The following is an 8,747-nucleotide window of genomic DNA, read 5'->3' as shown; positions in this document are numbered from 1 at the left end:
GACTCACCGAGTTGTTCTTCCAACCCGTCGAGTTCCTGTCTATCTTCATCCAACTCGCCGAGTTACTACGCGATTTAAGTCTGGTATCTAGCCCGACTCGCTAAGTCCTCTCCTAAACTCGCTGAGTCCTTACGTGTATTCTCATAAACTCGAGTCACAGAGCTACTCCTTTGCTCCAAACAATAGATATGGGTTCCTAGAGTCCATTAGCAACATAAAGTCGCTACCTTTACGTGCTTCTTATCTCATAATACCAAAAACCAAGCTAGAAAGGAACTTAACTCATGGGGAATGGCTTTTGCATAGCAACTAACTAAGCTTTCTGCATCTTTGGTCCAAATAGAGCTCAGATCTGGAGTTTCAACTCCAGATCTAACTTGTGCACCAATTTCTCATCACATACTCTCAAAGAAACCCTAAAACTTCATGAAAGATGGATCTAGAAAGGAGAAAGCCAAGGATAACGATTCATTACCTCCAAATGCTCTAAAAAGTTCCACCAACTCTGGATCCAAGGCCTCCTCTTCCACCACTATGAATATCTGCTCTTCCAAGCTCCAAATTACTTCACCAAGGGTAGATCTTGTTCCAAAAACGGTTATGGTGGCTAGGGTTTGGGGTTCTGGACTATAGGGGCCACAAATAAGCCCTAGGGAAGAGAATAAGATGCTTAAATAGGGTACCAAGTCCCAGAATTAGGGTTTCCCAACCCAGACCAGACTCGCCGAGTCTATTTGCCAAGGTCACTTACTTTACAACCGGATCCCGCTCTGACTCGCCGAGTTCCTCCAGGGACTCGACGAGTCGACCCTCTTTAACTTATGGTTTTCCTTTCCTTTCTTGACCTTTCTGATTTCGGGTGTTACATTAGAGTTACCACTTCATGAGCAACTACATGTGATGAGGGTCTAAGAGGATCCTGATTGTCCATGTCTTCTATTATAACCCCTTTTGGACCAGTTGGGGACATAAAATATGTAAGCAAGTTCGTTTGACCATGCTCTGTGTACACTTTAATCATTTTGTTATGGCTAACATACCGTGAGAGATTACGAACATCATCATCGTTACCTAATGCTCGGAGTCCAAAGTCAAATCCTTCATTAGGCAAACGGAAATGGTAATACATGATTTCAGTACCATTATACCCTAATTCTCTCATCATCAAGTCTAGTTCATAAAGAAAAATTTCATCGATGTCGACAACATCAAAGTACCTCACTTGCCCATTAATATACTTGATATTTGGAAACTTTGTGAAAATCCCTCCGTGATGAATTTCAATAGAGAATATGTTGGGGTAACCATCTTCAAAACAGAAAGAGACGATTATTAGAGTTTTTCAAAGTTTGAAGCTTGATCATCAAATATAGAGTTTTTCTAAGTTTTTTCAAAGTTTGAATCTTACCATAAACTTCTTGAACGTTAACATTCTCTCCAACATTTCTAAGTCCCCACATTTTAAAAAGCATGAACACAAGCCAATTCTCAGACAATCGTTAGGGTTTTTGCGTCTGGCTAATTAAGGTATGAGTAGAAGACAAAGGAGTGAAGTATAATCTGCAATCTTATTAATTGAAGTGGCGGCAACAGAGGCTAGGACCTAAAATGACCAAAATGCCCTCACATGGAGGGCACGTGATGGCATTAACGCCTCCAAACAAACGGACAATGACGAAATGGACTAAAAACTCATGAAAACCTTGATTTTGGACCTTTGGTGCAAGCTGGAAACTTTTTGGACCCCATCCAAAGGTTTTGGCAAACCACAAGGACTAAATTTGCAGTTTTGTCTTATTATTATTTGGCATTTTTCTCATTTCCTACTAAATCGGTTCCCGACTTGTTGGTTCTTGGTGTAATTTGGTCTGCATGTGAATATAAACTATTAAAAACATAATTAAACTAATCATAGAATCTAACTCTTATTATTTCTTTTACTCTTTATTTTAGTCTATTATCAAATTGAAAAATATTATCTTGAATTGAACTATTGATATCACATATAGAAATAGGATTTAATTTGCAAGTTACGTTTTAAAAATTTTAGATAGTTTTCCTATTTTAATTATTATAAATCGCAAATATCACACATTGAAACATTGATTCTAAATAAACAAAGTGTTTGATTTTTTAATTTTAATTTGTCATAACATAAATATAGTAAACACTAAATAACAAAAATAATAAAAAAGGTGGACGGAAATCAAAAATATAAATATAACCTTTTTATTTACTTGAATCAAAATAAAAAAAAAATAAAAAAATCTTAAACTACCAAAATTACATAGAAATAGAAAACCAAAAAAAATCTCAAACACTAAAGTTGTAATATACTCTAATATATCTATATATTCTAATCTTTTTGGAAAAGATCATAAAAAAAATTATCAAATTGATGAAAAATAAAAACAACAAAAAATACAAATACAACAAAAAAACAATACGAACAAAATTAAAAAATTTGACAATAAATTAAAAAAAAACGAAAATTGAAAAATGTATGAATTAGAGTATATTACTATGGAAAATTTAAAAACACATAATTGAATATAACCTTTAGCATAATTATTATTTTAAATAAATAAAAATAACAACTTCAGTTATTTGATGGAGCATACAAGTAAAAAAAAATATGAACCTTAACATAATAAAAAAAACATTACCAATTCAATTCAAAAATAAGAAAAATTAAAGAAAAAATGGTTCCACATGGTGGTTATCGAATTTAAGTTCATTTATTTGAATCAAAATAAACAATAGAAAATCCATAAATAACTAAACTTAAAAAAAAAAAACAAAAGGTCAAAAAGGTAAAAATAAAATTATCAAATTGTTTAAAAAGAAAAAATAAAATGTGTGTATATCTATATACTATCTTATAAAAAATCTCATTATTTCTATAAATAGATTGAATATAATAATATTATTTTTTTAAGACGTCAAAATGATTAAGTTGATAATACAACACCGCCAATAAAATAATATTAAATTTTTAACTTAAACAACATTAGATTAAATTATATAAAAAATAATATTATATTTTGCCGATACATCGGCATCTACCAAAACTAACCCAACTTCCTTTCCTTTGATTTCTGATTTGATTGAGTCTACTTCATCATGAAATATTGACATCCTTCCCCTTAAGACCACATGGTATGGCCATAACGAGAACGAGAGATGCTGACCTGGATGCCCATAATGCGGTCTTAATGGGGGGAACACCACCCCCCTAACTCGTTGCATCTCGTTGTGGCGAGTCTCGTGGGCGTTGCGACGAATTGAAACGACATGATTTTATACCGATGAATTTAATGACCATTGTTGTTGCATCTTGTTGCATTTTGTTGCTCATTTCCCCACTTGGTGTTATAACACCATTTGCTTATGTGGCATGTGAGGTGACACAACTTGGTGTTGCACCTTGTTGCCTACACCCAATGCTCTAACAAAAGTTCAGTCATTTTCATACATATGTTATCACCTCTTCTAAAAACTCTTCCTCTTCTACACAACCGCTCCTTCTTCTATGCCTGCTTCCATCTCCTTCTCAAACACCAAAACCACCCACCACGGAAGCATAAAAAATGCATCATCACAAACAGCTATCACCGCCCACATTGTCTGCACTCCGGTTTACCCCTTCCTCTTTCATCACATGCACCTATTTCAGTTCTCTCTCTTCAATCCATTTCCTTTCTTCTCTCTAAATGTAATCAGTTGCATCATACCAACAACACCAAAATATCGTACCGGCCACCACCAAAATTAGGTAAGCTTTACATACATCTTTTACACATAAACATTGGTTATATCCATACAAATACCAAATCTTATTGGTTTACCTTTTTATTTTGATTTGTGGTTGCAGTTAATGAATAACTTTGATCAAGAAGAAGATATGGATTTGTTCCACATACGATTAGGGCAAAGGGTGAGTTTGTTTAATTTTAAGATGTTATTTTTATAATTCATATTCATATTTTGAATCGTTTTTTCTGAACTTGAAACCCAAAGATCTTTTATACTCTTTCTCGATTTTTGTTTCATTGTTTACTATAGTTATCGAATTTTATCCATGTGACTAGAAGGTGTTTGTAAAAACCCCTCAATGAAGTCATATATATATATATATATATATATATATATATATATATATATATATATATATATATATATATATATATATATATATATATACATTCTTGACAGTTTTTCCTGCAGAAAGTATATTATCATGTGCCTAGAGTCAAATCTAATGTTGATAATCAGTTCACATATAATATACTAGCTGTAAGACCCATGTATTACATGGGTTCGTTTTTTTTAAAAAAAAATATGAAATTCTAAACATTTGATAAGTTTGAATTTATAAAAAAAATATATTGAATTATTAAAATTAAATTGTTTGTTTTTTTAAAATTAAACAAATAATTTAGATAAATAAACAAAAAACTAATGAAACTTTAATTTAGAAAATTTGAAATTAGAAATAAGTCAATTAATGAAATGCATATACATTTATTATTACATTTATTGTAATTATTACATTTAAATATTATATGGAAATTAATAAAATGAAAAAAAAACCACAAAATATCATGTGGAAAAAATTAATTGAAAATAACCACAAAATCACATATGTCCAAATCAATTAGAGTGTGACATATGACAAAAAGTTCTTTATTTATTAGGGAGGATAGAGGAATCTGCTCGACGGCCTATTAATACCAATTCACTCGGCTTTGTTGTTTTAGGTACTTCACAACCCACATTAATTAAATTTCTTATTTTAATACCAGTAATATGACTTCACTTCAGATTGATTATATTTCTTATTTTAATACGATTGGAATATAGAATTAATTATAGTGCAAAATGAAAAATCTCTCTTTGTGTGACATACATGATATTTGACAGATGACAGTATTTTTGGATTTCAATCATCGTATGGGTTTGTAGATACCTTTGACAAGGTAACTGGAATTATCTTGTTTCTCTTTGAAAGGTTGCCCAAAGTGTAATGAACGGTTTGAATGGTAGACATTTTTGGTTTGGTACCTTCCTTATATCTTTGTTAAAAGAAATTATTCATTTATAACCATTTTTGTATTTGTTATCTTTTTTTACAGGAAAGTGGCTTGGTGTAGGCAAATTATAAGAAGTTTGTATTAATGCAGATTGGTTTGAAATTATTAATCTTCCACAAGTGTAGTTTGTAAGCTTTTCCACATCTATTTTTCGTTTGATTTACCAGGTTACGAATTCGGTTCTGTGCTTTTTAATTGATTTTTTATTTAATTTCTAAAATGAAGAAGAAAATTCAACATATGGATATGTGATTTTTTGCTTTCTGTCTTTCATTTGATTTGTCTGTTAACTCTGTTCTAATACTAAAAAGAGATATAAAAATAGGATGCTACTGAAATCAAATTAATGGAAATATATTGTTATTTTTTTGCATTTAATTCTAAATTTTGTTGAGAATGAATTTCCTCTTGTTCATAATGGATTTCACATTGGAAAAAAGCACAATGAATCCACCACCTATGGCCTTGATACCAAAAGTCCAGAACCGTCAAAGTTTTAATGAAATAATCTCTTTTCAACTTTATATTAGATAAGTCGATATATAAACTTATATTTTATGATGTGGTTTCTTTCCAAACTAGCAGGTGAACCAGTGTTGAGTGTTGAAGGCAATAGAGAAGAAAATACATGGTGGAAATGAAATACATGATTCATTTAGGTGCTAGCTGTCGGAAAATATGTTTAGTGATCCAAGAGGCTGTGGAATAGGACATGATGGAAGTTATATGTATTAAGCACATTAAATAAATAAAGTTGATTAACGCAATAAGCATTGATGTTCCTTGATTTTCAAAGTTTTTCAAGGTTTTTCGGGTTTTCAACTATATGGCGATAAGCAACGTACGTCTTAACAGTTTGATTGATTATCATATTTAAACATTAAAGAATAGGTTACCAAACTCCAATCGTTATACACACATAAATAATAGAAATAAATAAATATGTTTATTCCATTAACCTCTTAAAAATAGATACACACAAATAATGAAAATAAATAAATCGGTTTATTACACTAAACGATTATTTTCTTATCTATTATGTTTTATGTATATTCGAAATAAAAAAAAATTGTTTTTATAAATAAAATTCAAGCTATACATATACAAAAAAATAATAATAATCTTTTAAGTTTTGGATAATGACATTAATGTTAATTGGACTATCTTCAACAGCTTAACTAACAAATCTATCGATGATTAGGCACATCAAACATATTAGATAGAAATAACAATAGTTTGTTATAATAATAAAATAATAATGTCGAATATGACTTAATAACATTATTTTAAAATTAAAATAGGTTGTTATGTTGGTTTAAAAATATAGCTATATTATTGTTTTGTGTTGAAATTAAAAATACCTTTATAGTTTGAAAGGGTTTGTATTTTTTTTTCAAAATATATTTATTAATGGTAAATGATATTTATCAGTTAATTATATGATCTTTAGAGTATGATCTGTTACCAAAACCAAAGTAACAGCTAAATTTCACCGGAAAAAAATTATTTGACGCCTTCTATCACTATGTATTCTTAGTTTTGAAAAGAAATAGTATGATCGCATGCACTTGGATTATTGAAATTGATTTCACGGAATACTATTTATATCCGATTTTGGTTGGCTTTTCAACTCCAAGGCATTACATATCATAGACAATCAATTATCTCTACTTCTGAGTAGAATGACCTAAGATAAACCGGTTGTTGAAATAAAACTAAAGGACAAAACGAAATTATTCATCGTCCTTCTCTATAGCAAGGAAACTATTCACCAAAACTAATTAATCATCGTTCGGAAAATATTGGTCGTCGCCACTTTGCTCGAGTAACTGTTAGTGTGTGTGTGTGTGTGTGTATATATATATATATATATATATATATATATATATATATATATATATAGAGAGAGAGAGAGAGAGAGAGAGAATTAATCCATGAGGTATACAAAATTTTCAGATTTGGTCCAAATGCATTTTGATCATTTAGAAAAAAAAAAAAAAAAAAAACTATTCAAAAGTTAATGTTAACACCAGAAGGATGATTCATGTAATTTTCAAAACCATAAGAACCACTAGTGTGACATTTTTCGTAGAAGTCTTCAAAGTTCAATATTTTGCATAGCATAGGGACCAATTATGAAATTTTGTCTTATAATCAAGCACGATTAACTCCGTTAAAGCTAGGAGTTAAATATTTATGGAATTACCTATTACCCTTATTTTATTCATTTTCTACTTTTCTTTTTAAATTGGATCTATATACCCCCTATGTTGTAACGTCCCAAAAATCATAGTAAACAATATTCATTTTCAAAAGATATTTCATAAAAACCATAAAGTGCCCAAAACATTATTTCAAAACATAATCATAAAAAAATCTGAATATCAATAACATTTCTCAAATAAAAACTACCTGCATGATGTGTACGATCACACATTCACATTTCTTCGATCCTCTGAAATACCTTAAACATTTGAATCCACAACGGTAAGACAAAGCTTAGTGAGTTTCCCCAAAATACCTCACACAACAATACACACACAATGCATGCACACATGATCCTACAGTCTAGCTAGACCGCCTTGTAAGGTCTACAATACATTTGGACTGCTCTCCTTATGCCTATAGTCTGATTGGACCACCTCACAAGGCCTATAATACACCTAGACCGCCCAGGTATCTTGGCCTACAACACAAAGTAGGACCACCTCAACCCAACCATAATAAGTTGATATATACACATCAACAATACGAACAAACACAAGTAATCATAGCAGATCTACTGGTCTAACTGATCAATATAGCATGATAACCTCCCACACACAAGGATACATACTGCAGTAGAAAGTATAGTGAGAAAATGCACCTCACAGTCTAGCAGATAAACATTAAAACTCGTATAATCCAAGAAATGATACTACGAGTCACCTATACAACAACTAGGGACCAATTCTCAATACGTAGCCCAAGGTTCTGGAACAAGGAACTGCATTGAGACCTCAAGGATCCATAAAGTTGCCAAGGTTATGGAATCCATTGACTCAAACTTTCCCAAACTTGAAGGAAATAGCATAGAACTCTAGATCATGAGGAAAAACACATAAATATTGGAACTTTAAGACATGCAATGGTCCATAATATGGTTAATGAGGTGGTGAAAGAGCTTGTTTGTTGGATCTATGCTCAAGGAACACCTTCTTCTCTTTCAAGGAACCAAGAATCTGTTGGATTAATGTCTAAGTCCATAACTATAATTGGTAAGACTTGACCCGACCCGGCATGGTCCATTTGGGTTGCATACCATCATGCACTTGGATAGACTATAATGAGAGAAATAAGACACTTATGGTTATTAATATATTATAAGTTCTAGTATATTAATAATAAGAATAATAAGATTATTTAATTAGTATTGATCAAGAATTAATCTATGATTAATTAAGTGATCAAAAGAAGACTAATTAAATATATGGGTTGATTGTGTAAATCATCCATACTTGTATAGTGGGCTAATGCTCCATGGATAATCAAGTTGGGCTAAAACCCATAGGATGGTCCATGGATGCTCCATGGTGTATTTGTACCCATGGATCATGGAAATGAAAGGCCATGTCAATTAGGGCTTACATGGTGTAACCCTAACTATATAAGCAT

Source organism: Lactuca sativa, chromosome 3, assembly GCF_002870075.4.
Source record: "Lactuca sativa cultivar Salinas chromosome 3, Lsat_Salinas_v11, whole genome shotgun sequence".
NCBI lineage: Eukaryota > Viridiplantae > Streptophyta > Magnoliopsida > Asterales > Asteraceae > Lactuca > Lactuca sativa.
Note: the sequence above shows the minus strand (reverse complement) of the source record.